This window comes from Pseudopipra pipra, chromosome 26 (genome assembly GCF_036250125.1).
Source record: "Pseudopipra pipra isolate bDixPip1 chromosome 26, bDixPip1.hap1, whole genome shotgun sequence".
Taxonomy (NCBI): Eukaryota; Metazoa; Chordata; class Aves; order Passeriformes; family Pipridae; genus Pseudopipra; species Pseudopipra pipra.
In genome coordinates, this window is record NC_087574.1 from 685907 (window position 1) to 701320 (window position 15414).

The following is a 15414-nucleotide window of genomic DNA, read 5'->3' on the forward strand; positions in this document are numbered from 1 at the left end:
CTGCATGCCTCTGATCTTTCCACAGAAATTCAGATAGAAACAATCCTGAATGCAATAGAAAACCAAGCCCAGTTCCCTCTTAGCATAATGCAGCTGAAGTTCTTGGACAGTTTTTAAGTAGAATGATTTTTGTCATGGTTAAGAGACAGGAGAATCTTAGCCTTGCACTTATAATGTGAAATAACAATTTTTTTAAGATGTACCTGATCTCAGAATTAGTTTTGTGCCTCTCCCAAAGGTGACTTTTCAGGAAGACAGTTATCCCACTGTAACCACCCTTTATACAAAAACCGTAAAGGAGAGAAGCCCCAGCCTTTAACAGCCAGAACAGGCTGCTAGACATTTCAGAGGGAGATAAAATTTCCACCACTTTTTAAACAACTATCATAGCTGTTTCCAAAACTTCTCATGGTCTGAAAAATTAAGCAGAAGGAAACTTCCAGAGAAAACCAATTTAAGGTCCTATTTTTTCTTGTTTATTTGGTTGTAAAGGAACACAGTAAGGGATCCAAACCCAAGTCCGAGAGACCAGCTCTGTCTAATGCTTTGAGTAAACAAAGGCTATTCATGAACACTAATCTTAAATACATTCCCCTTCAGGATGTCTCCTGACTGACTGACTGCTTGGACAATAAAAAGGCCATTCACTAATTTTCAGCAGAAGAGCAATTTCCAAGCTGTTCCACTCCAGCAACAAGACAACTTAAAAGCTAATTGTTCAGAATGTGATCTCCTTCCCCATTCCCTCTGTGCTTCATATAAAAAAGAAGCTTTTCTGCATTTTGAGGGAGATCTAACAAAAGACCTAAAAGACTCTGTCTGTCCTAACCCTATTGGTGAAGAGATACCTACTGGGCTTTATCAGCATCCTGGTTCCTCTTCCAAAGGTCAATCTGTCTGCATTTCCTGAATACACACACCGAATAGCTTCCTTACAAAAACTCCATGGTCTTCTGAATGTTTCAAGTTCCATGGCAGGAGACATGATTAGTCATTGAAATAAAACTGTATGTGCAAAATGCCTGTTACAGATCCTTACAAAATGTAGGCTGGGTTGTCTCTTTTCTGTCTCCTCTCAGATTTCTTGTCAATTATTTTTACAGTTTAGGAAAGATGAAGTGCCCTGAACACAGGATGCTTTGTCATAGGAGGAATAAACTAAGACTCCGCCCTCCATACAGAAATCATACATCTATTACTTCTATTTTCAAAGCTGTGCATTGGAAAGAGAGAGAAACATTACCAGAAGCACTTCATTCCCCAGTCCTGAAGAGTTTTGCAGGGGAAGATGTAACTGGACAGTCAGAATATCTGGCAATGACACCTGGCCCAGAATTTCACAGGAGAAGAACTTTTGCAAGCTCTCCTATATCTGTTAATGCATATTAAATCACTCTTTTATAAGACAGAGACTTGCCAGTTCTCTGAAAGGCCATCTTCTCCTTTCTGCTTCTTGCTCACGTAATTCCACACATGGTGAGCCCTTGTGAAAAACACAAGGAAAATCCATTCTTTCCTATGGTCTGAAGTGTCTCTTTCTACCAAGGAATACCATGAAGCTTGAGCAACTTGAGTAATGAGACAGCTCTATAGTTTGGGGAAAGATTTCTCTCTCTCTGGCACCTCACTCTGATTTACATGGTTTCCATTTTGCTGAGAATCTAGTCCTTGCTTCCTTTGTGTGAGTAGAAACTAACTGTAATTACTGGAAGCACTCCTCCCATAACAGCTACTCTCCATGAACTCTCAGACCTTACAAAAAAACCCCAGATTTCTTCTTGCTGCTGAGTTTACACTGAAGGGTCCAGCCACGTTATCATTTCATCCTTACAAACAGTAGATACAGAAGGAGATTCCCCTCCCAGGATAATTACATGAAACCAATTCCAAGTATCAGGTTCTCCAATACTTTTCAAAACATTTTTGTTCAGATCATGCACTTACTTGGTTTAACACTGAGACTCGTTCCTTTGCCAAACTGCAGCTTATAGCTAATGCTAGATTCACAAGTCATTTAACTCCTTTGCAAAAAACCTTTCCTATTCTGCAACAAAATGGGGAAACTCCTGATATGTGATGATTTCTGCACAGGAACAAACTAAGATAATCCCATCCCAGACTTACTGCACCCAGCAAAGAAAATCTAGGCATATATTTGGGATCTCAATAAGTTTTTTCCATTCTTTAAGCTACTGGAGAGGAAAATGCTCTCACCTGAACTACAAACCTCCATTCGCTGTTCCTCACTAAGAGTTCAAGCCATATATGCTGACTGAAATCTAAGGGAGAGAGAGAAAGACAACTTGCCCTTGCAGTCAGATAATTAACCATCCTCTTAACGAGTTTCTGTGATAGATAGGCCCTTTTCAGCTATTCATTGCTTATCCTGTGTGGTCTCACATAGATTTAAGTGGATAACTTGTTTATGTGAAGTTTTTAGAAATGCAAAAATGAAGATGTCACAAATGCAACCCCATCTAGTTCTCCTTTCTGCACCCAATCAGGGCATAAATCACTCGCTGGATCCGGAATAGGATCCAGATCCAATGAATTCTGTAGGTTAATTAACCTACACATTGTGGTGCCCACTTACTAAGAAAACCTTTGATTTCCTCCTATAATTTTCTACATGTCAATTTTCATTACCAGCATCCCCCTACCTGTATCACAGCCCCTGAAAAAATCTCTGCAGTTTGACAGATATTATCTTGGAAACAAAAATCTGGCACCAAAGGCTCGAATACAAACCCCATTATAAAGTACCTCCTGGCAATTGCAAGGGCAGGACAGAATTTAACAGATGCTTGCAGTTACCCTGCCTGTTTATTCTGCTGCAAGCCTCTAGGATGAACCTGAATTCATTATTCCCTGCTGAATCTCTGGGAGAAGATCTCTAGGCCCAGAGCACAAGGACATTTCTGTATCCAGCTCTGCTGAGTGCTTGGGAGTCACACGGAATGGACTCTGCTGGACCTGGGATGTGCCCAGATGCTATTTTGGAGTGAAAACAAATGCTGAAACACTGCTTTTCCTGGAAGACTTACTTGGAAACACAAACAGACGAGTTCCTCTACCAAAAGTGAACTTTCCATAAGCACCAAACACACTGTGAGAAGGTGCTTTCTATAAACCACTGCAGGCTGACTTGAACAGATTCCCAATCACCACTAAATGACAGGGTCAACTATTGCCTTTCCAAAATCTGGAGAGGTAAGCATGAAGCAAAATGTTGCTCTGCTGATGATTGTAGCCACATAAATTTACTTTTATTCACTAAAATTTTGCTAAACTAAATCTTATCATAAATGTCATTAATTAATACTTTAGTGTTCACATCAGCATATATTTTGGGTCTGTAAAAGCAAAAAAGTTTTATGTCTCCCTGTTTTTTTCCATTTAAGATATTTCAGTTGAAGCATGGATACAAAAAGACAGTATTTAGTATTGACACATTCACCTGCAACCATTATTGTGCCAACATATTAATTATAAAAAAAAACCAAAAAAAATATTGTCTGAGTCATTCCACACCACTGCCCTTGTAACACAGTACATTTGGGAAGGGTTGGCATACAAAAAATCAGTATTGAAAGGTTTTTCAGTCTTATGGATTCTCACCAGAACAGAGACAAGTTTTCCTATACCTTCAAACAAATGAAATGCTTAGAAAATAAGCACATGGAACTGTAATTCTTACATTATTCATGCTCACTTACGTGGTTTTACAATAATTCTTGTTCCTTTTCCAAAAGTTGTTTTCCCAAAGTTTCCTGTATTCACACAGTCAGAAACTGCTTTACAAAAACTATGCAGAGAAACAGATTTACTTTTATAACTCTTCCTTTTCTAGAAGAGAAGCTAAAAAAACCCATCTGGGAGTAGTATATTGTGATATCCACAGTTTGTTATGGAATGAGACTCATGGCTTAACTAAAGACATCACCATGAACCTATTACTCATAATTATATGTGTCCCTTTCTTTTCTTTCTTCTTTAAACTGGAAATTGATTTCCTTCACCAAGGTGTAATTATCACTCCATCTCAGTTATATATCTGCTTTCAGCTACAAAAGCATCTACAAGGCAGTTCCTCACTAGGAAAAAAAAAACACCTGTTTTTACCAATAGTTTATTCCTATTGCTGAAGGAGAATTACCAGTTGCAAGGAGAACTCAGAGTAATGGTATCTGCAGTAATAAAAGCTTTAATGGACTCAGTTTCTACTGGTACCTCCTTTGCTGTAAAATACATGATCAGCTCTGGCTTAAAAATCAAAGGAAGTTGCTCCCTATGAACTTTGCCAAAACATGCTGCAGTAAATTGATTCTTCTTCTGCGTAAAGACTGGACCACCTCCAATCACACAGGCAGGAATAGTCTCATCCAAAATACTGAGCTACTATAGTTGAAATGAAACCTTCTTTGGAATGTCACCTCAAGACAGATGCAAGTGGGCACTTCTGGAAAACACTAAGTTCTTACCTACTCCTATCTACAGTCTGATAATCTGCCTTGGGACAAAAATCCATGCATACTTGTATTTTCTGAACACTAAAAATGCTAGTTGTCAAAGCACAAAGAAAATTTGTTGGAGGATAAAGACACTCAAGAATATTTTGTCAATAGATTTCAGTGATCAGGGTCAGGCAATGACATGCATGAATTCTTCTCAGCCAGTGGAAGAATATTCCAGTGCTTTTAAAATTCTAAGTTATATAAAAATTAAAAGTGAAATTTCTTGGACCATTGAAATGTTAAGTACTCACCTGCCAATCCCCACTTCCATTCTGGAAACTTAGAATAATGCAATTACCCAATTCATCAGTTAAACTCCATGGGGGACTGATTGTGGACATGTGTGTCCCAAATCTACCTGCATGCAATCCTTGGAACTACAGGCACTTGCTTTTTAAAGCCTTTCACGATTTTTTTAAACTGACATGGCTTAATTTTGTATGTATTCCTTATTCCCATTTAAGCTCTTGATTTTCATGTCCAAAGTTACACCTTGGCAGAGCTTTACAAAATCTTGGCTACAGAAGTTCTAATCCATGACAGACTTTTTCTCTTTGCTTATTAAATGCTCTTTCAATTTCTAAAAATAATTGAACCTTAATTTGAAAAGAAACTGGCACTCTGAACTACATGTTCAGGGAAATGAGATGCCTTGAGAGGCCAGAAACACATCCTACACGAGTTATCTAAACTTACTACAGATGTCCCAGTGTCCCTTATAATCCATAGAAAAATATGGGCATTTTTCAAGCACATTCTCATCTTGAAGATACTACTTCAAAAAAAAACACTTCAAAAAGCAGTGATGAAGATGGAAGCAAAATCCCCCTGGGTTGGTAGGTTTGACCTTGAATGTTTTGTATGAGAGAGAGTAAACTCACACGTCTGACAATTTCAAGATGAATATTCACTTATTCTTTATCTGAAAGGTGGCACATCCACTGACTGTTGGTAGTTGGAAAGCTTGTCATTAAGTGGAAAATTATCTTTAAATCCTTGAACCATAGAATCAGAGAATGGTTTGGGTTGGAATGGACCTTAAAGATTATTCAGTTCCAACCCCCTGCCATGGGCAGGGGCACCTTCTACTAGTCCAGGTTTCCCAGAGCCACATCCAGCCTGGCCTTGAACACTTCCAGGGATGGACCAAAGCTCATCTCAGTATCATCAAGCCCAGTTTTTGTGACATTTGTTTCTGGCACTTACTTGGATGAACAGACAGCCTTGTTCCTTTTCCAAAAGTCAGCTTTTCGTAGGTGCCTCCAGAGATTCACTGTGACAAAGAGCTTTACCAAAACTGCTGGCAGCAGCTTTTGACTCAAAGGAGTTTTTTAACTTTGATGTGTATTCACAGGTTTCTCAGGGTGTTTATTCTCAAGCTTTCTAGATCAAAAGTCTGAGTGAGCAACCTGCTCTAGAGGAAGGTGTCCTGCCCATAGCAGGGCAGTTTGAATGAGGTGATCTTTACGGTCCCGTCCAACCCAAACCATTCTATGATTGAAATGCTTGAAAAAATTCTCCTGACAACTCCCTACATGAATCCCAGAGCTGTGGGATCCTCTCTCACCAGCCCAGCTCGTGTCTATCACAGAGGAGATTGTAGTTCCATTCTTCTGTGATAACAGCAACTGTAGAAGTCAGAATAATTAACTGTGAGCATGAAAATGAATAAGAAAAAGCATAAGACAGCAGAATTTTTCCTACAGCACTTGGTCCATCCACCTCAGTTATAGTGCTTATCTTGTCCCAGCTTGCACCAGCCTGCAGCATGAGGCACCTCACAGCAAAACTGTCTGAACTCCTCATCCAAGTGTCCCCCATCCCCTGAACAGCACCAAAAGGATGATGAACCCTTAAGGATTTACTCCTCTGTAAGATATGACTGGTGAGAGATAAAGCACTGAAGTATGTTCAAAGCAGAGTGAATTGTTCACTTGGACTTCACGGGACACTGGATTATTGCTGATGATTAACTGAGAACAAGAACTTATTTGCTCCTGTCTGTCTAGTTTAGTTGTAAACCAAGAGAGCTCATGGAGCTGTTTTCCCCATTTGGATTTACTTGGATGTAATTGAGCCTATAGAGGTCTGTGTATTTCTCATATTTAAGAAGAAATAACCCCTCTTTTAGAAAAAAAAAACAAACCAAAACAGGGGGGAAAAAGCCCAGAAGTTCCTGTGGTGAGTGGGATTTAGTGTCAGATATATCCCCTTGACAAAAAATCAGTTGGTATTTGCCCCAAGTGTTTTCAGTACTATAGAAATCTTTGGAAAAAAACATAATTGGAGTTAAAAAAAAAAAAAAAAAAGAAAGAGGAGGAGACTGAAACATCTCCTTATTTTATTTTTTCATCTCCTGCAGTAGTTCTAGGGTTTTTTCATATTTTTTTGTTGAAACTGCTGAAGTACAGAAAAGAAGCATTGCAGGATTTTAAATCCCAATTTTCCTTTCTCAAATATAACTTCAAACCCTTCCACAGAGACAAACCACCCTACGTGGTGCTTCTGTCTCTGAACAGGCAGAAGCTTCCAACCTCTTTCTCGTGTAACACTGGACTGGCAATCACAACCAGTTTGTCCAGTCAGAAAACAGGTCTTAATCTGCAGAATGACATCAAACTGAAAAGACACAATTTAGTGGCAAGGATCTCAACTGCTCCTGGCCTTCAAAAGTTAAATGAACTTGAATTAAAATCAAATTTAAGAAATTAAAATAAAAATGAATTTAAACTTTAATTTAAAAATTAAATATAATTAAAAATAAATTAATTAAAATAACATTAAAATTAAATTTGCCATCTGTATGTATCAAGTTCATTTAAATGCACAGGGAATAATGTGATCTAATTTGCTCATATCCATTCATTTGCAGTGGTTTTTCCCAATTTTTCTTACCTGACTGCACTTTCTGCTGTGAAAGGAACCTCTGGTGGAGCTGCTTCATTTCTATATTAGACGATAGCTTTGAAAGCAACCACTGTAAGCAGGATTTTACTGATTATCTGCCTTTTACTTCCCCACACTGGCTACTATAGTTGGCAGGGAAGGGATTTGTTCTTCAAAAAGCATTTCCCCCCTGATTTTGGAATGGTAAATGGGAGCAAGACCCTTGGGAATAGCATCCTCATATTCCTGAGCTAAACATGAGCAGCTCACCTGAAACCACCACCAGCTGAAATCCAGACACAAATTTGAGCGTCTCAATGAACGCGCCCACAGCAGCTCAGCCCTTTACAAAAATGCCACCTCCATCCCCTCCTGAAATTTAATGTTTCCATGGCACATTAGGATTTTTGATTATTCCTTATCACATAGAAGTGTCGATAATGTTTATTTTAAAGGAACCTGATAACTACACACAGGAATTAAATATTCAAAGCCATGAAAAATCCATTAGGTAGATCAGCACCTCTAAAACCAGCCAATAAAAACATTTCTCAGTATGGTAACATTGATTTGAAGAAATCAAGTAATTTCATTTGATTTGATGAAATCAATAATTCTGTAATAGTTTCTACAATCGGCAAATATGTGCAGACTTTCCTTAGAGCAAAATAAACATTTTTTCAAATTTTTACTTTTCCCTGGAATGTAATCTTTCTTTCTATGTCCCACTCCATAGAGAAGGAAAACATTTTGAACGGATTTTCAGGACCAGATGAAAAAAATCTGGGCATCCCTTTTGAAACAACTTAGTCCACCACTCCCATTCCAGCCAATACTCAAGTGCCTTTACTTGAAGTCAACAGAAAACATCTAATGATATTTTCTTCTTGATGGCAAGTACAGCAGGGCTTGTGTCTTTACTCTGTGACAGTGGCTAAATTGAAGGGTCTCTGTGGTTCCTGCACAGAAGTCGCTCCCAGTATCACAGTGTCACAGTACTTCACAAAACAATCCCTTCTTCCCATGTCCAGCTGAGTTTTTCTCTGTAGGTCACCATAGCACAATTGGCATTTGGAATTGTTCTTTGAGTGCCATTTCCAAAATTACTGTACAGCAAAGTGAGGAAGGAGGAAAGGCAGGAGGGAAGGAAGGAAAGGAAGGGAGAGAGGGAAGAATGGAGGAATTCTAATGTTAAAATTATAAGTTCAATGATAGGAAACCTTTGTGCCTGCCCATGCAGAAATGATTTCTATACAAACTCACTAGCTTTCCAAGCTGCTCTGTATGTGCAATTCCTTCTAGAGTAGAAGATTTTCTGCTAAAAGCTGGTTGAGATGAGGGAGGAAAAACTGCTTGGTTCATTACAAGCTGGAAAGCAGCAGATCACGTGACTAAACAGTTTTAAACCTCTCAGCCAGAGTTCTAAATACACAAACTTGTTCAACAATGGAAACTCTCCCACTGATGCTACTGTAACATATCATTGGAACATTTTATATATTTATATAAAATAGATAGAAAATTTTATATTCATTTAAAACAAAAACAGATCAATTCTGTCTCTTTAAGTCATTCCATCTTCCTCCAAGTCCCTGCAGCATTTTGGTACAGAAGAATTTTTAAGGAATTTAATTTCTCTCCCCTATTTCACAGAGTAGACACCATAGGATAAGTTATTTTACACCCACCTTCCCCTTGATTGCCTGTACCATGGACTCCATCACACCTCTTCAAAGCACTCCCTGAGGACTGTGATACCTAAAGGAGAGAAGGACTCCACTGTATGGCACTCTGAATTCCCAGCTGGATGAAATTCCAGAAGTATTATATCCATAGGTTTGTGCCATGCAGACAGACTTACCTGTGTGCAGAAAGAGCCAGGTCCATGGGCAGAACTTGATGTGAGAAACCCCAGTGAGAAACCCCCTCCTCAGACACCACACAGCTCAAAGGACTGGAGCCTCCCCAGGACAGCCTTCCTGCACGGAACAGCTTCCCACAATTCCCTGATCCCAGGGCACCAGCCACTCTGGCACTTGCATTCCCTCATCTTCTTATCAGCCTCTTCAGTGCCTGAAGCCCGAAGGCTTGTGCTGTGTTCCTTGCTGGTTCAGACTTCCTCCTTGGTTAGCAAGACATCCCCATCTTTGGGAGACCTGACTGAGACATAATGGCTTTTTGGGGCACAGACACATCCCTTAATCCCAGCAAGGCATCTTTCCTCCAGCCGAGGACATTCTGACCACCAAGTTTCTTGAACAACATACAGTTTAAAGCTCCTTTAGAAATACTAATAACTCGTGAAAGCAGTGCTGCAAGTGCTCCCCACGTTCTACTCCATTTCTTCTGGTACAAATCACTCACAGCTCTGCACCTGCTTTAGTTTGTATTTTTAAATAAAGCTTCTCTGAATCTCACGGCAGTTATTCATCTTCTTTCAGCTCCCTGGGCCTGCACTTTCTAAAGCCTCTGTATTACACAGCAAGAGTTTTCAACTGCACCTGCTGGCAAGGCAAAAATGCATGTGAAGAGCAAAGCAGTTTAATTTGTGGCATGTGCAGACACAACATTTACTGGGGGCTTGGGGGTTTTTTTTGGTTGGGTGATTGGCTGGCTTTTTTGGTTTTGGCTTTGTTTTTTTTTCCTTCTGTTTGCCCTACTTACTGGATTTCATTAAATCAAAAATATTATGAGAACAATAAACACTTTGACCAGCAGGTAGCAGGAGAGATCAGACAAAGAAATTCAGTTTCCATCAATAGATGTAATTTTATCAGGAACTCCTTGGTATTTTGGGGAAACAGAAGAGGCAGGTCAGATTATTACAAGCAAATGCAGAAATATTAATTTCACCGTGTATTTTTAGTGCTGTGTAAGACAACAGAAGAATTCAGCAATACAAAAAGGTATTTAGTATTTACCATTCTCGTGGAGTTTGATATTGTTTAAATTAAAAAGAATAAAACAATAAGTTTATCATCTTAAAACATCTCTAAAGAGAAAGTGGAATAAAATCTGTCTTACTATCGCAACTATAAAGTTTAAATTGAAAAGAGTATTCTGGCGAAATTTGATTTAAGAAAAAAAAAGGATGGGATATTTTTTCACCTAATTCCATATACTTTAGTTGCTTTTACCAGACTAAAACTCACAGAATTTTTGAGGTTTGCTTTGAGTATCCTTTCGAATATAGGTACACTCCTCTTTCCAAAGGCAGGCCCTACCCAGGGGATCCCGGACAGACAGTGGGGGTCACAGACAGAGCTCTGACACCCAGCCGGGTTCACAGCAGAAAGAAATGAGCAGCACGAGCCACGTCACAGCCAGACCCATTTTAACAGCACCTGGCAGCGAACTTCCCTGCTCTCCTCTGAAAGAGAGAACTAAAGAAACCCCAGGTCAGGGTGCTGTGCTGGACACAGAAGCAGCTAAAGACTTGAGGGGGAGGAATTCTGGCCCTACAAGACTGTGGGGCATCACATGAAAAAAAAACCAAGGCTTCCTGCAAAGGTAAGACTGTATGTGTGTTCAGGGGCTGAGCTGGAAAGGGGAGATGTTCATCCAGTTGAGCCAATATGCTCAGGAATGAGACTGGGAGTCCTGCCTGGTGCTGCCAGAGCCTTTCTGCCTATGAAGCTTCACCATCCTTTGTGTTTGGGCACTGAAACCTTTCAGATACTGAATCTTGCTTGGGGCATTCCCACACATTTCTGCAGAAGCAAGAAATGTGTAGACCGGAAGCAAAAACACTCCTATCCCCATACATGAATAAAAATATGAGGGGAAATGCAAAATATTCTCCCTGCTATTCAGATTTCCTTGTTCTTTGTGATGCTTTTCCATTTAACCTCTTGGAAAGATGTTTATTCTTTCAGGTGCTTTTAATGTTCTCTACCACAAGAGAGAGCTCTCACCATTTTGACTTGCTCAGCAGGACAGATCTTAGATACTACACTCTACGGGTGAGGCCCATCAGAAGGGAGTAAGATCAAACTTGATGTCCCAGAGGTGAAAATTTGCCTAAAAAGTACTTAAAAGGTTTTATTTAAGTTCACATTGTGGGTGGCATGTGCCTTTTTAAAATGAGAAGCCACAAAACATACTGTACCATGACCTGCTGGCAGCAAAAGGGTTGAGAAGGTGTCTGGAGGTGTTTTGAGAGTCAAGTCTCAAAGTTCATGGTGGCTGCAGAAGCCTCAGCCTCCGTAAAACCAGAAGAGGCTGAAAAATGAAAGGCAACACCTTGATTTTCCCAGGCCGGAATTTGCTTTCTGTCAGTGATGAGTGAAGCTCTTGTGTCTGATCAATTGCAGGTGTCTCCAGTCCATAGAAATGCAGATGTTGCACTTTCTGAGTCCTACTGGGCTCCAGGACCTCTTTGCATTCCCACCCTGCCCACAGCAGCCCTGAAGGATAAGGGCTTCTGAGAAACATTCCCAGCTGGAGGAGAAGCTGTCAAAGTGACAGGCAGCAGATCCCCAGGAGAAAGGTGAAAGTGGAACCTTTGCCTACAAGAAGCTGTAAACTTTTGCCAGAGAATGCCCTGGGGCTCTGTGGCCCTCAGAAAAGAACTGTAGACTTAAACTAGGTTAAGACACCATTTGCAATGGGGATTTAATGCTTCACACAGTTCAAAAGGGTCTGAAGCCTCCCTGATCCAGGATGAGACCTGAGGACTACAGAGAGATAAAACGATGGCTGAGCACAATACATGGACCTCACTAAGTTAAAGTAAGAAAACAATGAAAAAAAATAAACCAAAAAGCAAAACAGATTAGAGCAGAACCATCATGACAAAATACCAAGCAAACCCACAAATCTCAGATTTCCTCATGGTGACCAAATTGAACAACACTTAATGAACCATTGGCAAAGAAATGTTAACCAGCTCAACTTTTCTAAAATCCAGTGTTCTCTTTCAGTAGCATCCAGGTGAAGAGATTTTCAGGAGTTAGCAAAGTAGTTTAGATTTTCAGTTGAACGCTAGACATCATCATCATCATGTTAGTGAACTCTTCCACAGAAATGTAAGTTAGTTTTCTGAAGAGCTGGACTGTAGAAGTTATTCTACAGTTAACATAAATCTAGCAGAGAAATAACCATGGTGATGCCTAGACAAATGAGAGAGACTCTGAAATAAAACAAAAAATACAATACAAGCCCATACAACCATTTGAAACATGCAACCAAATCACTTAGATTTACAAAAAGCTGTTATATGATGTAAGTTGATTAAATATTGTAAATATTGGCATTTTGTGTAAGTAAAAGTACTGATGGTGAAACTGGTTCCTTATGCTCTTTTTCCAAACTGGGATTGTATTGCAGCTGATGTAGTAAGATGTAGAAATACTGAGAAAAAATCAAACAATTAATGTTTATGATAATAAAAAATGCCATACTTTCTTCCATGTACTTAGTAGGGAATGGTGTGTTAGCTCTCACCCCTAAATCATCTGACTCACTTGGAATCCTTTGAAAAAACCTGAATTATTGAACATGTTGGACCAAGTATTCTCCAAAGTTTTGGCACTGAATCTGATGCTGAACTCCCTGAGGATGCAAGGGATCCTGAACTTAAAACTATCAAAAACTTTAACTGCCACTTTACATCAGACCTTGAGGGCTTTTTAAGATCTCTCTTTTGCACCTCTTAGAGTTGAACATCTTGGATCACCAAGGTACACAGAAGGAGGAATAACTCTTCTGCAGGTGAACCCTCTCCCAAGATGCCAGAGCAGACACAGACACTGTCTGTGCTCTTGTTGTGTCTTATTTCTTGGGTAATAATTTTGATAATAAAGTAATGGGATCCTTCTCGAATACTTTTCAATCCATCTAAGAGCCCATGCACTTTGTCTTATTCACTGCAATAAATGTAACTTCAGTTATAGCTTTGGGGGTTACAGGCCTGCTGCTGACTGGTCTGGACCAGAAGAACATCTTTTATGACTCGAGTTTCTTAGGGCTGTATTAAAAGGAGAAAGGTTGTGAATCAGAAACATCAAACAAACAAGGCCCCACAAGACAACAGGAGTTGCACAGAAGAGATGAGGAGATGCTCACAATGAACAGCTTCCAGGCATGTGAGCCCCTTGTCTGACACACATGTGACCTTTACCTACAAAGATGAAAATTTCCTCACCCACAAGGCACATTTTTTGTGTGACTCAGCATGACCCAGACCTGGTTAACAGATCCTTGGGGCCAGGGGTGAGAATGGACAGGGATGCGTCATTGGGAAGGGCCAGGAGCATTGAGAAAATAGAAGTCCACAGACTCTGCAGCTTGGATATGAGCACCTGCATACTGAGCCATATGTTCACATCAGCTGTTGGCTCTAACACTGGGTGGAGAGAGAGCTTTGGCTTGGGGGAATGGATCTCTGAAGGTTTTTCTTATCCTGAACTGGTGAGGCCCTGGCACAGGTTGCCCAGAGAAGCTGTGGCTGTCCCATCCCTGGAGGTGTCCAAGGCCAGGTTGGACGGGGCTTGGAGCAACCTGGGCTAGTGGGAGGTGTCCCTGCTCATGGCAGGGGGTGGATCGAGATGAGCTTTAGGGTCCCTTCCAACACAAACCATTCTATGAAAACAATAACAGTCTTGGGAGGAATTTTTTAGCCCCTAGGCCAGTATTTAATGTGAAGAATACTCCCTTAGACAAAAATGGTGTAATCAGAGGGACAGGAGGGAAAGGTCAAAGCACAATCATCACTAGTGATTTTGGAATCATTTTCTGTGCTATAAAAATGCTCATTTATACTGATGCCGTAAAATGTTGATGCTAAAAAATAACTCAGGAGCAGTTAATTGAGGGTGAGATAAGGAAAGGGTTTTAATTTGTGCCAAGGCAATAGATGTTACAAGATGTTACAAGACGCACCCCAGCTGTGCCTGAGATATCGCATTTTATGATACCATCCGTCCAATCCCAAGTGTGTCCACTCTGTAGCCTTTGCTCTGGTCTGCCCCAAGTCCACCCCCTGAGAATTGGGTCTGAGGGCCTTTGGGACCACCTCTTCATCATTCTCATCATCCTCAGAGCACAAAGGGTACACGGTCACCTAGTTCTTGACTCTGTTCTGTTGTTCAGGCCTGGATATGAGTGTTCTCTAAACACTATAGGCCTTGCCTTGACAAGAGACTAAACATTTCTACTGGATTTGGGGGTAGGATTGATATGGGGTGCATGGAATGGGGTAAGAGAGTTAAGGAATGTGTAAACTACTTGTGCTACAGGGTAAGGGAATGAGGGCTGCTGCTTTTAAAATCCACTTCTACTACTTATAAAACTTACAAAGCTTGCAAAAATTAGAAAAATAAAAAAACTAATAGAGGCTTAAGGAATCAATACCTTTGAATAACTAATAGTCCTAATAATTATACTCTTAAACTAGACTTTCTTCTTTGAAATTCCTAGGCAAACATTCTTTGTATGAGGAAGATATCACAGAAATACAGAATGATTGAGGTTGGAAGGGACCTCTGGGGGTCATCTGGTCTCCCCTGCTCAGGTAGGACTATCTGGAGCTGTTTCTCGAGGACCATGTCCAGGCGGCTTTTGAATATCTCCAGGGACAGTGGTTCCACCCCCGGAGATATTCAAAGGCTCTCTGAACACAATCAAATATGGACACAATTAAATCTCAAGGAGAATATAGATAGTACTGTTAAAAGGTATTGTACCAAAGAGTTCGGCTTAGAATCGTCCTCCATTTTTCTGGTATCTCTGGATTTCTCACTGGACAATTTAGTTTTTTCTGATTTCGGGATAATTCCAAATGCAAAGGTGCTAGTTTTAACAGAGAGTATTTTACTGTGGAGCGCAATTTCTCTACAAAAGCTTTCCTTAGATCATATGAGCTGGGAGAGCTGCAGACTCTGTCCTCTTCTGTGGAATTAGCCACACTAACACAATCTTACTATTGCACTGTACAAAAGCTCCCTATTATGGGGTTTCTTCTGGAAACAATTCTATTCTCCTGGTTTTTTGAACTCTATGTGATGCATTGCAA